This window comes from Aethalodelphis obliquidens, unplaced genomic scaffold (assembly GCF_003676395.1).
Source record: "Aethalodelphis obliquidens isolate GAN/ISIS:26980383/991018 unplaced genomic scaffold, ASM367639v1 scaffold5, whole genome shotgun sequence".
NCBI lineage: Eukaryota > Metazoa > Chordata > Mammalia > Artiodactyla > Delphinidae > Aethalodelphis > Aethalodelphis obliquidens.
The window spans coordinates 37,290,627-37,308,281 of NW_020837949.1; the positions used below are offsets into that span (position 1 = coordinate 37,290,627).

Consider the following 17,655-nt stretch of genomic DNA (forward strand, 5'->3'; position numbering starts at 1 on the left):
AGTAGAAAAAACGCCGAAAGGACGAGTCCAGAGGGGAGAGCCCCAATAAGGCAGCTTGCCACTGTAGCTGTGCACTCAAAACAACTGCTGGGGTCTCGGTTTCCTCATCTGTAAAACAAGGGGAGAGGATGAAGTCACAGTCTCACAGATTTTCAACTCTTTGTTGCCCTCTCTCAGCCATTAGTACAGCGCTGAGCTCAGGGCAAACGGTCAATAATAGCCTGCTAGGCAAGGGTTGTTTTTGATCCGTTTCAGATCCAGGCCGGGTTTTGGAACTATCCCGCGCAGGCGTTCGGAAGTACAGCTTTACCGCTGGGGGCGGAGCTTCGCGAAGCTCCCGCGCTCCGGGGGCGGGGGCGGAGCTTGCCGCCGGCGGAGGGCGGAACCCACGCGGGGACTTCTCTTGGGCAGAGCTGCGCAGCGGGTGCGGAGGGCGGGGGTTTGGGGGCAGGTAGGGGGCTGTGAGGTTGGCTGGGGTGGGCAGGTGGGGTGCCGCTGCCGACCCTTGGTGGCCCCCAGGGCTTGGGCTCCTCAGCCCGGAGTTAGCCCTAGAGGGGACGAGTGTTGCTGGGAGGCGGAGGGCTGCTTGGCCGCGAGTCCTGTGGTGACCGCGAGCATGTGTGCGGGCGCGTGTTTATCTGAGGCCCCCGCGGGGCGGCCAACCCCGGACCCCTCCTCCTTCCGCCAACGTGGGTAGGAAACCGGAGCTCAGAGACCGGGACGCCAGGCCTGGAGCCGACGCGCTCCTCCCCGCTGGCCAGGCGCCCCCAGGTCGCGCCCTTTCTTCGTGCCCCCCACCAGAGGGGACAACTCCGGCCCAAGTCCTGGCCGAGAGGGAGCGCTGTGGAGACGCGCTGCCTTCTGTCTGGACACGTTGGGCGAGTGGTGGGAGTTCCAGAGGCTTGAATGTCAGGGTTTTAAAACACGTGTTTGTCTCTGTCATTTTTACTTTTAGGGTTTTGGCCAAATTGGGCGAGGGCACAAAGTAACCACTTACCCCTTCTCACCGAGGAGGAACGGGAGAAAGGGTAAGTAAGGAATGGTTAGGGGTGGAAGGAGCTAGGACTTTATCTTGAAAGAGAGCGAGCCAGAGAGAGAAGGACTAGATCCAGAACTGCCCTTGGATCTTGGGGCCAAATTGTACGTTTTCAGCAGGAACCTAAGGCCCACCTTCAAGGGTCACAGGCTCCAAGTCGAAGAGGTTTTTATTTTCAGGTGTTTTGGAGTCCGTAAGTTGGCTGGGACTTTGACAGCTGGCATAGGTCCCTTTTAGCCACTTGACCTGGCAGAAAACTGTCATTACCCTTCACCTCTCGGTAGTTGTCTGTCTTGTAGTTGTCCTGTAGTTGTCTGCCTCAGGCCCCCATCTCTTAGCTAACTTGGAATAATCTCTGAGACTGTGAAATTAAAGCATCACGGCTGTCCTTGATAATGAACAGGAACCCCTCCAAGGATCTTTACATTTTAAAAGGGGACTCCTGTAAAAATCCTTTAGGACTCCAAAGCATAAAGTTAATAACAGTGTTACAAGTGTTGAAGTTCTTTTGGGATCTTCTCTTAAGCTCATAGAGAAAGGTATTTTGGGAGGGAGAAATGACCAGACTGGGCGTTTTCTTCTTGACTTTACCTTTGATACCTCCTCACCAGCATTCTCTTCACTTCTGAAACGTTGACAAACAGCATATTGAAGTCTTTGAAGGTTTGCTGTGATTTTTCAGTGTGGGCTCTTTTAACGGTTCTTCTCTGGAACTTTTCCATGATCCCTCCCACCCCTAGTATTAGTGAAATGAGACACAACTGCTCTCAGAAGTTTGGAAACACCTTATGCATCCTCTGTGTCCCATATAAAGAAATGTTTTGAATTAGTTAAAACTCAGGTAAGCCACAGGCAAGGATTTTGTAAATCACATTCTTGGATACTTACACAGGAAAACTGGAATTGCCCTCCATGGCATCTTGACATTGGCGGCCTGTGTCCTGAATCTTTATTATTTGTGTGTGCTCAACTGGCAGATGGCCACATAACTTCATTTCTGAAAAAAACAGGAAATAGTTGTTTATTGGTGATAGGTTCATTTATTGATTCAATAGATATTTTTTTTTTTACCAGAGTGCTGAGCACTTTGATGTGAGTAAGGTGGTGAGAATGAGGAGACTGTTGGAGATGACCATTTGGGGGCAGGCCTTTTACCGGTTTTCTGTGGTTTTTCTGAATAGTTAAGTGTTAATGTAGAAGACATTCACTGTACTGCTGATGGTGGTTGCAGTGGTGTGGGAGAACAGCGTTATTTCCTGCCTTACTGATACTTTCAGAAATGAACGTTCAAGGATGACTGACCATGGTGATTTGTGTCCTGTAGTAAAGTTATAGTCATTTTCCAGTGTAATAAATGTATTGAACCAGCATTATAATTAGATGAGGATAATTTTTTGAATTGTTCCAGAAAAATGACCTACGATTAGAAAGCATGGACAATGTTAAGGATGATGCACTTAGGAAAATAAATGCTAAAGTAGGCTGTGCACTTGTGTGGGTTTCTTTACATTTAGCCTCACTTTTTTTTGTTTCTTTTAATTTTAAAATTTATTTTTGTAATTTAATTTTTATTGGAGTATAGTTGATTTAAAATGTGTTAATTTTTGCTGTACATCAAAGTGAATCAGTTATACATATACATATATCCACTTTTTTTTAGATTCTTTTCCCATATAGGTCATTACAGAGTATTAAGAGTTCCCTGTGCTATACAGTAGGTCCTTATTAGTTATCTGTTTTATATATAGTAGTGTGTATATGTCAATCCCAATTTTTTTTTTTGACCGTGCTGAGTGGCTTGCGGGGTCTTATTTCGCTGACCAGGGATTGAACCCCAGGCCCCCGGCAGCAGAAGTGCTGAGTCCTAACCACTGGACTGCCAGGGAATTCTCATAACCTCTTTTTTTTTTAAATTGAAGTGAAACAAGTTGTCTTTTTTTGGTTACAAAAGTTATATAAGGTAAAAAAAAGTTACTTAAAATTAAATCTTGCAAGGTTATAAAAGGTAGAATGTGAGTCTCATCTGAAATCAGTCTCAGACGACCACTGCTGGGTAAAAATGGTAGGTTTCTGCCTTTTACCTTCATATTCTTGGCTATTTACCTCTGCTCTTTGTTCCACTCCAAATCCTGTGTGGAAGTAGCATGCCTTTTATAGTCTTTCAGACATGGATGTGAATCCTGACTCTTCTTATATTAGCTCTGCGACTGTAGGCCAGTTAAAACTTCTTTACCCCTAACTTCTCATCTATCAAGACAGAACAATGAGTATATTAAAAAGAAAGTGTAAAAACAGTGCCTGGTACACAGATACTGTTAACTTCCCATCCTGTTTCTCTATCGGGTCACCCACTTTCTTTTGATCTTGCTTGTGATTGTGGAAAGCATTCTAGTACTTACTTTCCTAAAGGTGCTAAGCTTCCTGGGTATTTGCATTTTCACAGGTGATCACCTTTTCTGTCTGATCCTAGAATTTCTGGGACAAGGACTGACACCTGATTCCCTCTATCAGATCATTCCACAGCGGAAAGAGTGTCAGCTTGAAAAGTGAAGGGGAAGGGTTTCCATAATGTGTTTAAAAAGCTCTGACGCTGTTCCCACAGTGAGAAAGACATACTACCACATTTAGCTGAGTGTTTAAAGTTAGGATTTTTATTTCAGAAATGTCTTTGGTTTATAAGAATTACAATAAAAATTCTGATGCTTCATGTCCAAACTGTCATGATTTTGCCAAGTCGTGGGTTTAATATACAGCTAAGCTGTGTATTTAGTGTAGCTAATACTGTTCTGGAAGCCAAGAAAGACAAGTCCACAGACATCTGATTTCACACCAGACATCTGGCTTCACTTTGCTAAAGACTACATTTTGTCAGTAGATTACAGGCAATCAGCTGTACTGTTGTAGTTTGTGGCATTTCTATCATAAGCTGCAGTCTGTAGGATTTAGTATGATGTTTTATTCAAATGACAGCACACTGTAAATGAGCACCTGGTCAGATAAGCATATTTCCCACAGGTGTCTTCTAGTGTCATGGTTCTTACAAGTTAACAAGGTGAAATAGTTTCTATCCTTGGTGATTTTTTGTGGAAGAAAATATTCTTAAGGAAAAGCCTCACTTAAGAACTCCTTGTATTCCTCAAATTTTCAAGACCACTTTTGTTTGTCATGTTGAACAAATAAAATAACAAATAGCATTTAGATTTCCAGGCCAGGACTCCAAAGCTTTCCCAACTCATTGTGTGCCTTTGTGTATTAGTGATACTATAGACTGTAACCAACACTTATAATAGTGTTTTGGAGAATAATGTATTCTGAGTTGCAACCTAGAATGGCTGGACCACATCTCTCCATTTTGAGGTGGTCAGGGGTGTAGAAATACTCTGGAGAAATATTCCTGGGTTCTTGGGCCAGCTCTGTCATTGCTGTGTGACCTTGGACACAAATTTCCCATCTGTAAAATGGGGTACTAATTATAAATGATTACTGTGAGATTTAGGGAGTGTTTTTTTTTTTTTTTTTTGCCTCACCTCGGAAATGCAGGATCTTAGTTCCCTGACCAGGGATAGAACCCGCACCCCCTGCTGTGGAAGCATGGAGTCTTAACCACTGGACTGCAGGGAAGTCCCAGTGAGTGTTCTTAAAGTAGCACAATGCCTGGTACGAAATAGGTTCTCAGTAAATAGCACTTTCATTTTCTTTCCTCTAGGTCCTGGCCACGAGAACAAAGACTTCCCCTCTCTTATATCCCAGGCTTGTGGCTCCAGCTGGAGGGAATTACCCACTGAAGCTGGGACTTGGTAGTGGGGCTGGGAAAGGGGTATGGAGAATCATGACAAAGGGGAGGAGTGGTGAACTGAGAGAGGAAGGTGCCAGTGTTTTGCTTAGTCCATGGACTCAGGTTGATGAATTACTTGACTCAGAGAAAGAACCACCTTTATCTCTGACCTTTCTGCTAATCTTTTGTCAGCTGCTCCCTTGGAGACTCTTAGCTCCTTATTGCCTGCTTAGTCCAATGACAGATTTTCTCTTTGTCACCTTTGTACTATGTTAATAACCATATGTTTCTATTTTTTAATGGGTGGGACTTAATAATAGATGTCTGTACTTCCTTAAGATCTGGATTCTTTTTCTATACTTAAAGTTCTGTTGATCTTTTTTCCTTTCATTGGCCTACAGTTCATACATTAATTCCTTTTTAAAATTTTCTGTATGCTGTGTGCATTGAACTAGTGCTGAGGACAGAAAGTTGAAAAGTTACTTTCCTTGACCAAGGAGCTTACAGTCTATAGGACAGTGGACATCTTGACCAACAGTTCAAATATTGTGTGCTATTTGCTCTAATGGAGATACCTACACATGCAAAACAAGCCTAGCAGAAGCTCTTGATCCCTGACAGGAATGCCAGAGAAGGGCTTTAGCCGTGGTTGTTTGAGCTGAGTCTTGACAGCTGAGTAGGATTGGGCAGGGTGACAAGCAGCACAGAGCATTTCCAGGTGGAGCTAATAACATGAATAGTCGTGTGGTATTATGAGAGCACAGTGTGTTCTGGGAACTGTAGGCAGGTCATTATATTAGAGTGTGAAGGGCAAAGTCAGGAGTGAAAGGAGATGAAAGTAGAAAGCTAATTCAGGGCGCATTTCCCATCCCATGTGTTGTAGTGAGCCACTGAAGAAATGTGAATGGCCCGAAAGATCACCCTGAAAGCAGTGTGCTGGGTAGATTGGGGTCCAGTGGGGTGGGGATGGGGTAAGATTGGGGGCCGGAGTGGACAGTGCAATTACTGTGGATGACAGGAGGTTGAGAGCACAAAGGCAGAAGTAGTAGGGGTGCTCAGAAGTGAGAATGTGTAGGAGAATATCTAGCAGGAGGGAGAGCTGGCTGGTCTTTGCGACTGTTTGAATGTGAAGGGAATGGGAGAGTGAGGCTGACTAGAATGCCTGCCAGGTTTCTGGGTAGTGGGAGGGAAAAGAGAAGAGGAAGCAGATCTGAGGGGGAAGGTGATAGTTCGGATTTGGACACGTTGTGTTTAACGTGCTTGTGGGGCATGTCATTGGTGAGTTGGAGGCATCTAGGGGGCAGTTGATAAGGTCTTGGAGCGTCACAAGAGCTGGGGAGGCTGGAGATACAGATTTCTGAGTGCTTGCCACATGGAGAGTGGTTGAAGGCATGGGTAAGGATAAAAGTGCTCAGAGGAACTGCATAGAAAGAGAAGAGAAAAAGGCTGAAAGTAAGTCCTAGAGGATATTAACATTTTAGGGACAAACCAAGAAAAAGAAAGATGTAAGGATGCTGAAGGAGAGTGGCCAGAGAGGCTGGGAGAAAAGAGAAAGCAAAACTTTTCAGGTTCTGGGCAGAGTAAACTGCCCTGGGTGAAGGGGTAAACAGGAGGGGAGGGAGTGGGGCTAGAGTAGATAGGCCTGGGTTCTTTCTCAGAGCTTCTGGCTTCATTGGTCTTCAGTTCAGAATTTTAAAAGCTCTGTCGAAAATACGAAAATATGGTTGCCTGTAATCAGTGTTCTTAGTCACACCTTCTTGTGAATGAAAATCAAGTTGTCCCTTTGCCTAATCTCTTGCTTAAAAAAAAATTCATACCTGATCTTACCTTCGGGTATCTCATTTTACCCCATTTATCCTATTCTTTCTTGACCTAGGGTTCCACTGCTGTCTTGCTCTCAACATGTCTGGTCTTTTTGCATACATTATGAGAAGTTGAAAAATTTCAGAAGAGTGTCTACTAGGAGGCCAAGGCGGAAATAACCATACCAAACATAAAAAAACAAAAACAAAAACCATACAATTCAGCAAATACTTTTTAATATCTACTATCTATCTTCAAGGCTCTGGATACAAAGATATATAAATGGGAAGGATGAATAATATAGGGACCCTACCGTTAAGGAGCCCTCAGGCCAGTAAGAGAAATGGATGTGTAAATAAATGCCTTGTGCAGTATGTGCTATTTAGAGGTAGAGTTCAGGGTAAGATGGATGCCGAAAAATGGGCTTATTTTGTGTGATCCTGAAGGCTTCATGGAGGAGGTGATGCTTGAGTTAAAGCTTGCAGTGGAGTTAAGGTGTGGGGTGATGGGGTTCAGGGAGAGGAATCAGGGGAATAAAATATTCTTTGGTGGCTCCATGAAAACAGCAGAATGGGTTTGAGTTTCCCATCTCTTCTTCCTTCTTGTTCTGCTTCGTTTATTGCAAGGTATCTTTGTCTTAGGGGATAAGGATGTTTTAGCTAACATGTAGGGATATCCACAGTTTCTCCCTTTGTGGCATAAACTTTCTGTGAATTTATCACTACTGGTTTATTATATATTAGATGGCTAAAACAGACCAAAGCAATTAAATCAGAATTTCTGGGGGATGATGTCCAGGTATGGGTAATTTCCAAAGTGCCCTAAGCATTCAGAGTAGAGAACCACTGGCTAAAACATGGTACAGAAGAAAAGTGTCAGGTTTGGGGCTAAAAAAATTGTAGGTTGAATTCTTGCAATTCCTTTTAATAATAATGTGTCCTTAGTTAAGTTACATTTACATGCAGATGTGGTTGTAACAGTGAAATGTTCCATTGACTTTCTCTAGGAGTAGACAGACTAAGAGCTAGCCACCTTGTCCTGCAAGATAGTAACCATTTTATGGATGGGACTTAAGATTTCACCATCATGAGCATTTTGATACTATATTTTACTATGTTTGTGTAATGCTAAAAGTTGAAGACTTAAAGCAAAAAAGCAAATCCTTAAAGAAACAATGAGCAGTGGAACTTTTCGTAGTGTGACATATTAATTCTGTTTAAAATTACACAAATGTTTATTGTGATTAAGGTTGTAAAGTGTATAAATATCCTCAATGTCAATAATATAATTGTTTAGTGTTAACATGCTATAAATATGTTAGGTTTTTATTTTCAAAATCTGTACACTTAAAAAAACCCCAGAATTCTTTCAGAAGATAGTAAAAACCCCAAAAAGTACCATGAAGAGTCACAAATTCAATTATATTGCAGGTCTCATCATGTCTGTTAAGTATGCGGCGACATGTGCTGTATCTCTGTGCTGTGGAAAGCCTGGTGTGTTAGTGCCGGTCGTGTAATCATATAGAAATGATCATTCTTACAGTATTATAACTTATTTTACTTGAGAAGTGGTGTCACTTAATGACAAGGAAACTGAATCTAAAGCCTAGAGACTAGGTTCCCGACGTGGTTTAAGTGCTAACTCCTATGTGGTAGTAGGTAAGTTAGCCTCTCTGAGCCTTTTATGTAAAATCTGGATGCATTTGTTCTCTGTTGCTTTGTACCATATCGAAAACTTTGTGGCTGAAAACAACAGTAATCGTTTATTATCTCATGGTTGCTATGGGTCCGCAATTCAGGTGGTTCTGGCTCAGGGTCCTGTGAGGTTGTCAGCAGATACCAGGTGGAGGTGCAGTTAGTGGAAGGTGTGCCTGGGGCTAAAAGATTCACTTCCATAGTGGCTGGCAAGTCGGCGCTGGCAAGTTGGTTCCTCTCCACGAGCTGTCCTCACTCAGGCTTCCCCAGAGTCCCATACCAAGAGACCAAGTTCTCTTCAGTGTCCTGCAGCACCTTTACCCTAGCGCTGGGTACTTTGTTGGTGCTTACTTGGTATTTACTGAACTGAGTTGGATCCCTGGTGAAACTCCAGCCTTTGTGCCTCCCCTGAAACTTTAGATACAGAAGGTTGATTTTTGCTCAGGTGGTGGTGGTGGTGATGGTGGTGACTCCTGCCAGAACCATTCTTAAGCCTGTCTTATGGGTCCCTGTTTTGCCACTGGAGTCCTTAGCCTCTCCCAAATGACTCAGGTGTTTGGGTCTGCTAGTGCTTAGCCCTGCCTCGTCTTTGATGAACAGAGCAAACAAGCACACACATCCCCCGCAGTGGTTCCGTGTGACTGTTTCAAGATCTCAGTGAACTCCTGCTCAGTTTGGTAACTCATAGCGTGTTTCTGACGTCTGAGATTAAAAATACCTAGAAGATAAAAATGTACGTCTTTCTTCCATGTAATATATCATAAAAATTAAAATTTTGCAATTTTATCCAAAACTTTATTCTGAGAGCCAGGTCTTTGTAATGGCACTTTGACACACACACTTTTATGTATCTTTCTGTTGAAAAATGTTTATAGCATTTACGGTCAACTTTTGAAAAATCATCTTGCTTGTGGCCGGAGGACACATTTTAAACACATTATCAAGTTCTAGTTTTGGAATCATGTTCAGCAAAGACATTTTTTAAAGAAGGAAAATGCTTGTAATATCATGTTTTGTATTTTAGGACAATTTAATTTCATATGATTTTCGCATTATGTAGACCAGTAAGTTCAGAGCATCTCAGGATTGTTTCCTCCTTTCTGTGCTCTCTTGTGGATTTTTCTGCAGATTTCCCTCTTTCGGAATTCTTTACCTTCTTAGCCACTACCTTCCTTCTGCATCTGTTGTCTATACTTAATTTTCTCCGTGTCTTTGGACTTAGTCTACCAATGTCATGTTAGATGCTGAGCAGGCTACGAGTGGCAGAGCAGGATTGGGAGGAGTGGTGGGTGTGTGAGGCAGAATGTCTCTGGAGGTTAGGGTTGATGGCCAAGGGTGTTCTTTTCTAAACAGGTGAAAGTGCACCTCTGAAGCAATGACTGAACAGATTAGAGTTGCCACAGATAATTTACCTTAATTTTTAAAATATACTTTATTTTTTGGAGTAGTTTTAGGTTTACAGCAAAATTGAGTGGAAGGTACAGAGATTTCCCACATGCTCTCCACCCCTACCCATGCAGAGCCTCTCCCATTATCAACATTACTTCCCAGAATGGTACATTTATTACAATTGATAAACCTACATTGACACATCATTATGCCTAATGCTCATAGTTTACATTAGGGTTCACTTTTTTTTATAATTTAAATTTATTTATTTATTTTTTTAATTTTTGGCTGTGTTGGGTCTTCGTTTCTGTGCGAGGGCTTTCTCTAGTTGCGGCAAGTGGGGCCCACTCTTCATTGCGGTGCGTGGGCCTCTCACTATCGCGGCCTCTCTTGTTGCGGAGCACAGGCTCCAGACGCGCAGGCTCAGTAGTTGTGGCTCATGGGCCTAGTTGCTCCGCGGCATGTGGGATCTTCCCAGACCAGGGCTCGAACCTGTGTCCCCTGCATTGGCAGGCAGATTCTCAACCAGTGCGCCACCAGGGAAGCCCCTAGGGTTCACTCTTGGTGTGTACGTTCTATGGGTTTGGACAAATGTGTAATGTCATGGATTCACCATTATAGTATCATACAGAGTAGTTTCACTGCTCTAGAGATCCATTGTGCTCTACCCATTCATCAGTCTTTCCTAGTCCTTGGCAACCACAGATCTTTTTACTGTCTGCATAGTTTTGCCTTTTCCAGAATATCATGTACTTGGAATACACACACACACACACACACACACACACACACACATATACATATGTATGCCTGAATTTTTAGTTTGCCTGTGGTAGCAGATTATTTACTAAGCATTTTGGTATTTTTCCAAGAGCTTATTTGTTTAATAGTTACTTTAATAAGAGTTTTATTAGTGTCAGATTAAGATACTAAATACCTATTATTTGGTTTGTTAAGTATTAACAATTTAGTGTTATTATCTAAGAGTAGTTTGAAGCACTTTATAAACTAATTAGCTTGTGTTTTTAATGAGTCTATTTTTTATGGGTAAGAGAAGTACTATAATCTGAACAAATGGGTTATGAAAACACATTAGAAGATTAATAGTTTGAGGCATATCTGGTGTATATGGCTGCATGACATTAATACTCTAAACATTTTATTAAAACTATTATTTTGAAATTAAAAAATAGGCATTAAATGTAAATTTCTAGACATTAAAGTGGTGATGTATAGTGACAAAAATATGGAATGGGGTTATGAAGACTTTTTATTCAAGTGCTAGCTCTACTATCAGCTATGTGAACATGAACTTTTGGTCTCTGAGTTTCATTTTCCTTTTGGGAAAATGGAGATTAAAGTGTACTTCATTGGTTAATTTTGAGGACTGTGTATGTAAGCTGTTTATTTGAAACCTATGTAAATTTTAACTCATTACAAAGAAATGTGAAGAATTATTTGGTTAATGAGTCATACTTGGTTACTGTCTCCAACTTAAATTTTTTTTTCTTTTTTTTTTAGTTTTGTAGAAGAGTCCTCAAGGGAAATAATGATTTGGGGTTAAGAAGGTAGTACTTCTGAAAAGATGCTTATTTATCTGTGCCTGGGGGCGGGTGCGGGGAACTGCACTTTTTTAATCTGAATTTATCTTACTGATTAAGCCTGCTTGTATCTTCTTATGAAAGGTGTACATTTTGGGATATTCTGCTTGTGTGCTTGGCTCCTAATCATATTTATTACCTAGCTGCCAACTTGAAATGTTAGTCCTCCTTCCAAAAGCATGAATTATAGTGTCACATTCTGTATAGAGTCAGAGACACATTATTTCCTGGTTATGGTGAGAAAAACCTGGATTCTAAAGCTCTTATGACCAGGCTCTGTGTGGTTGAAGCCACTAGGGCAGGGTAGAGTTTGGTAGAGAGATTCTGGGGGGAGAGCATAAAAATAGTCCTGTGAAAGTTGAAATCCTGAGGCAGTTGGTGTATTGAATATAATCCTAGTTTTCAATCAGAATGTCCCCCTCTTTTATAATACGTAGACCTGTGGTCAGTGACATTCTAATGAATTAAAATTATAGAAAACTTTACACTTCTGAGTTTGAGAATGCTCAAGAGAGCTTAATTAATACAAGACAAAACTGTAATAGTCATTTCCTGTCAGGACAGTTGATATCTTTATTATATTGTAATCTCAACTTTTTGTGTCTCTACTAATGTACAATATTTTAAGAGGATTAATCTGACAAGTGTATAGGATCAGTTGGAAGGTAGAGGGAGTAATGAAAAGCAGACCAGTTGGGAAGCTGTAATTTACTTATAAGGTAGTGAGGATTTTCACTATGATAATTGTGGGAATAGAAAGTAAGAAATGCACAGAAACCATAAAAGAGAAGAATAGTGAAACTTGACTATATTAAAATTCTGCACTGCCAAAAACAGATTAAAAAAACTATATCAAAAAGCAAAGGCAGGGCTTCCCTGGTGGCGCAGTGGTTGAGAGTCTGCCTGCCAATGCAGGGGGCACGGGTTCGAGCCCTGGTCTGGGAAGGTCCCACATGCCACGGAGCAACTAGGCCCGTGAGCCACAGCTATTGAGCCTGTGCTTCTGGAGGCTGTGCTCCGCAATGAGAGGCTGCGACAGTGAGACGCCCGCACACCGCGATGAAGAGTGGCCCCCGCTCGCCGCAACTAGAGAAAGCCCTCGCACAGCAACGAAGACCTGACACAGCCAAAAATAAATAAATAAATTTATTTAAAAAAAAAAAAAAAAAGCAAAGGCAAACTAGGATGATTTGCAATTCATATCATAGGAAAAGGGCTAATTTCATAAATATATTAATTCATATAATTGGAAAATTCATACTGTAGGAAAAGGGCTAATTCATAAATATATTGAAAATAACAACTCTGGGAAAAAGACCGACAATCAGAAAAATGGACAAAGATATGAAAGGATATGAAAGGCAGTTCATAAAAGAGAAATGCAAAATAAAACTTCAGTGAATACTCATTTTTCAACCTATCAAATTGGTAAAGAAACAAATTTTGAACACATGAGGTGTTACTAAGGGTATGGGAAAATAGGCAATGTCATTATTGCTAATGGATGTAGGAATTTTTGTAGTTTTTGTTGAGACCAATTTAGAAATAGTTATCAAAACTTAAAATACACATATTATTTGATCCCCCTACCAGAATTTAACCCACAAATCTTGTACTTATGTGAAATAATGTATATTTAAGGATATTCTTGGCAGCAATTGGAAACAAGTGCTCATCCTTAGGGGACTGGATAAATAAATTATGGTACATGTAGTGAAATATTTAGTGGTTGTTAAAAAGAATAAAGCAATTTATGTACACTGAAATGGAATAATTATTAAGTCAAAAAGGCAAGGTACAGAACAGTGGGTATTAGGTTATTTTGGAGGAGACTAAATTAAGATATGTATTTTCTTGTATATGCACAGAGTATCTCTGGAGAGAATTATAAGAAAATGGAAAATGCCTCTGGGGGTTGAAACTTGGTGGCTGGATAACAGGGATGGGAAGGAGTTTCATTTTCCACTGTATACCCCTTTTTGGATATCCTGAATTTTGTATTATACCCCCCGACCCCCTCCAAAAAAAAAAAACCTAAAAAAGGAAGAAACATCTTCGACTCAAAATATATTTCTGTAATACTTATAGCCAACTCTGAAAAATTAGGGAATAGAAAAGTGAATTAAAAAAGAGCTCTGGGGCTTCCCTGGTGGCGCAGTGGTTGAGAGTCCACCTGCCAATGCAGGGGACACGGGTTTGTGCCCCGATCCGGGAAGATCCCACATGCCGCGGAGTGGCTGGGCCCGTGAGCCATGGCCGCTGAGCCTGCGCGTCTGGAGCCTGTGCTCCGCAACGGGAGAGGCCACAACAGTGAGAGGCCTGTGTACCACACACACACACACAAAAGAGCTCTGGTTCATATATCTGATGAGGGGTTAATATCCAGAGTATATAAAAATTCTTACAACACAACAACAAGCACAAACAGTCCAATTAAAAATTGAGCAAAGGACCTGAAGAAACATTTCTTCAAAGAAGATATATAAATGGCTGATAAGCACATGAGAAGCTCAAAATCACTAATCATTAGGGAAATGCACGCTTGTTAGGATGGCTATTATTAAAAAACATAGAAATTAACAAGTGTTGGTGAGGATGTGGAGAAATTGGAAAATTTGTGCACTCTTAGTGAGAATGAATGCTACAGGTGCTTTGGAAGGCAGTTCCTCAAAAAAATGAAAATGTTTCCATATGATCCAACAGTTCCACTTCTGGGTATATGCCCTAAAGAATTTAAAGCAAGATCTCGAAGACCCATGTTCATAGCAGCACTATTCAAAATAGCCAGAAGGTGGGAGCAACCCAAGTGTCCATGGGCGGATGAATGGATAAGCAAAATGTGGTATATGCACACAGTGGAATTTTATTCAGTCTTAAAGAGGCAGGAAATTCTGACACATGCTGCAGATGGATGAACCTTGAGGACATTATGGTAACCAAAATAAGTCAGTCATGAGAAGACAAATACTATATGATTCCATTTATATGAGGTACCTAGAATAGTCAAATTTATAGACACAGAAAGTAGAAAGTTGGGTGCCAGGTGCTGGGGATAGGAGGGAATTGGAGGAGGTGTTGCTTATTGGGTAAAGAGTTTCAGTTTTGCAAGATGAAGAGTTGTGGAGATTGGTTACAGAACAATGTGAATATACTTATCACTTGAACTGTATACTTAAAAATGGTTAAGACTGGAGCTTCCCTGGTGGTGCAGTGGTTGAGAGTCTGCCTGCTGATGCAGGGGACACGGGTTCGTGCCCTGGTCTGGGAAGATCCCACATGCCGCGGAGCGGCTGGGTCCGTGAGCCATGGCCGCTGAGCCTGTGTGTCTGGAGCCTGTGCTCCACAACGGGAGAGGCTACAACAGTGAGAGGCCCGTGTACCGGAAAAAAAAAAAAAAAAAAAAGGTTAAGACAGTAAATTTTATACCATGTGTACTTTACCACAATTAAAAGAGATAATATAACTCCACCCCCACAACCCTGTGATATGGAGGTAGGGAAGATGAATATGTAAATAAATATCTGTGATTCAGAATATAATCTGTGTCCAAAATGGGTATAAACAAAGCTCTGGTGTAGCACAGAATGAGATGAAGCTAAGGGAGATTGCCTATGACTTTGCACAATAGGAGGTGATATCTTGAGCTGGTGTTAGAATGCAGTACTTACGCTGTAGAGAGGATGGAAAGAAATTCTAGGCTGAAGGAGTAGCACAAGTAAAGGCAAAAAAAGGGAAGGTGAAGGACACTATCATAGAACAGAACAAGATGATGCTGGAAAAGAATCAGGATAGATTCTCAACGTCGTTGAATGGTGGGTCACAGAATTTGGACTTTTTCAATGTCTAGTCATGAAAGATTTTGAATTGAGTAGTATCATGGTCTACGTTTTAGAAAGGTATATTTTTAGAAAGGATAGAGGGTCATGTGGGAGATAAGGAGATTACTTAGGAGCCTGCTGAGATTCTGTGGACTCCTTAAATGTAGCCATTTTGCAGGATTGTGCCTTTGCTTTACCACAGTGGCCATGAATCCCTCTCTTGTCAGACAAAATGGGACAAACTCTGTGGTTGACTCTGGGAAATGAAGATGTGGTCAAAAGAGGTTCCATGGGGGCTTCCCTGGTGGCCTCTCCTCTCTCTCTCATACTCTCAGAGCAAAGGGACAACATATTTTACAACATTAACAGAAAACCAAGAAGAAAACAGCTATGCCTGGTTGGTCAGCTCTGCCCACAGAGGCTTCCTACAAACTCCATGGAACCTCTTTTTTTTTTTTTTTTTTGCGGTACACAGGCCCCTCACTGCTGTGGTCCCCCCCGTCGCAGAGCACAGGCTCCGGACGCGCAGGCTCAGCGGCCATGGCTCACGGACCCAGCTGCTCCGCGGCATGTGGGATCTTCCCAGACTGGGGCACGAACCCGTGTCCCCTGCATCGGCAGGCAGACTCTCAACCACTGCGCCACCAGGGAAGCCCTGTATTCAATTTTAAAGATAGAATTTGTCCTTTAGCCAGATATTAGATTGCTCAGTTTGTTTCCTTGAACTCTTTTTCTTCCTAATTCTCAGGTGTTAAAGGCAATGGGATATACACATCTACACCATTTAATAAGTGGGAATGGGGTGGATTCTGAATTCATTTTTCTTGCTAATTTTTCTCTACTGCTAGGAGCGGTGCAGGAAAAAAAAATAGTCTGAGAAAAAGTATTTTCTGATCAGCTTCTATTGAAAATACTTAATCAAAGTAGTCAAAAGGGAAAGAGAGGTTCTCAAGGATTGGTACTTGATTATGAAATAAAAAAATTATGAATGGCGATTTATCTGAAGTGTGATTCTCTTGGGGAAATTTTGCCAACCCATTAGCATTGATTTGCATATCTTTACTTTTAACAAATGTATGATTGGATCTGAAGATGGAAGACTACATTTGCTCTCATTCAAAATTTAATTTTATGATAATATCGACTACCTAATTATTATCTTTGCTTAAAGTATCTTTGACTGAGGAGTCTGGTTGGTTTGAAAATGTGCTGTTGAGACCAGTGCCTTGGGGATTAATCAAGTGTGGTCTTGTTGGCTCACAGAGAGGGCCCATCTTGGCCTTTTGCCCGATACATAGTTTTGTTCTCAAGCAAACTAATATGGGTAAATTGGGGGAGAATTAGTCATTCAACTAGGCCCTACCAGTTGCAGGAGGTGACTGGGGTAGGGTGACAGTGGTTTCATCAGTTTTGTATTTGAAAAGCAGAGTACCCTTATAGGTTATGAATGTTTAAAATATATATGATGTAACTACTACGGAAAAAGTGGTAGTTTAAAATTAATTGCAGTTTTTGTTTAAAAAATGTGGTTGAGGGCTTCCCTGGTGGCGCAGTGGTTGAGAGTCCGCCTGCCGATGCAGGGGACACGGGTTCCTGCCCCGGTCTGGGAAGATCCCACATGCCGCGGAGCGGCTGGTCCCGTGAGCCATGGCCGCTGAGCCTGCGCGTCCGGAGCCGGTGCTCCACAACGGAGAGGACACAACAGTGAGAGGCCCGCGTACCACAAAAAAAAAAAAAGTGGTTGATTTTTAAGTACTTTGTTCTGTATTTGCTTTTATATTTGCTTCAAATATTACACATGAAGATTATGCTTTAAACACTGTAAAATGTTTTTCTAGTATTAACTAAACGATTGTGGGAAATGTTACACTTTAAAGGTCACGTTGATTTTGCAGCATTTCCAATTTTACATTTTACACATATCTTTGAATTAGTTTAGCTTCTAGTTGAGTGTTTTAAAGATCTGGGTAATAAATATGGAAGGGAAATTGCAAAAGGGTACAATGCTTTGGAATGCACATATTTTCCACCTTTCTTTTGTTTCAGCAGTGAAATGTCAAATTCTAACAGGCAACTCAAAGGGCTGAAAGGACAGCAGGGCAATAAGGGTTTTCAATACTTGCTAAGTCCAAAGACAACTCTAATTATATTTTTCTGTTAATTGATATGATATATAGATTTGTACTTTTCTTCCTTTTGTATCCTTTCCCAATTTGAAAATTTATTAGAAATGAATGGGACTTAAGCATTTACCTTTTATATAGTGGATTGAACTAATTGTGTATTCAGACACTTCATGTAAATTGCATCTCAGTGCTATAATGGCAGTTATGGAATCAATAACTCATCCTGCTCTGTGTTTACTGGGAGTGGTGAATATTTACTGGGAGTGGTGACTAACTGGGAGGCAATGGAGAATAGTGCTTAAGTGTGCAGGCCACCGGCCAGAAAATCTGGACTCAGCTCTGCTGCTTAATATCTGTGTGACCTTAGGAAGATTACTCAAATACGCTGAGCATAAGTTTACATCTGCATTTAG

The 17,655-nt window shown here is 41.4% G+C and overlaps 1 protein-coding gene across 3 annotated transcripts in view; it reads left to right on the forward strand.

The window, feature by feature from the left end:
• Positions 1 to 375: 375 nt before the first annotated feature.
• IMMP2L (inner mitochondrial membrane peptidase subunit 2) overlaps positions 376 to 17,655 on the forward strand; it is a 902,508-nt gene continuing 885,228 nt past the window's right edge. For 2 of the 3 annotated variants that reach the window (XR_003431923.1, XM_027102165.1), the window contains exons 1-2: positions 381 to 424; positions 956 to 1,028. The gene's annotated coding sequence lies outside the window, so the exon portion shown is untranslated. Of the gene's footprint in view, positions 425 to 955; positions 1,029 to 17,655 lie in introns of all 3 variants that reach the window. The other variant, XM_027102163.1, reaches the window with a different exon arrangement.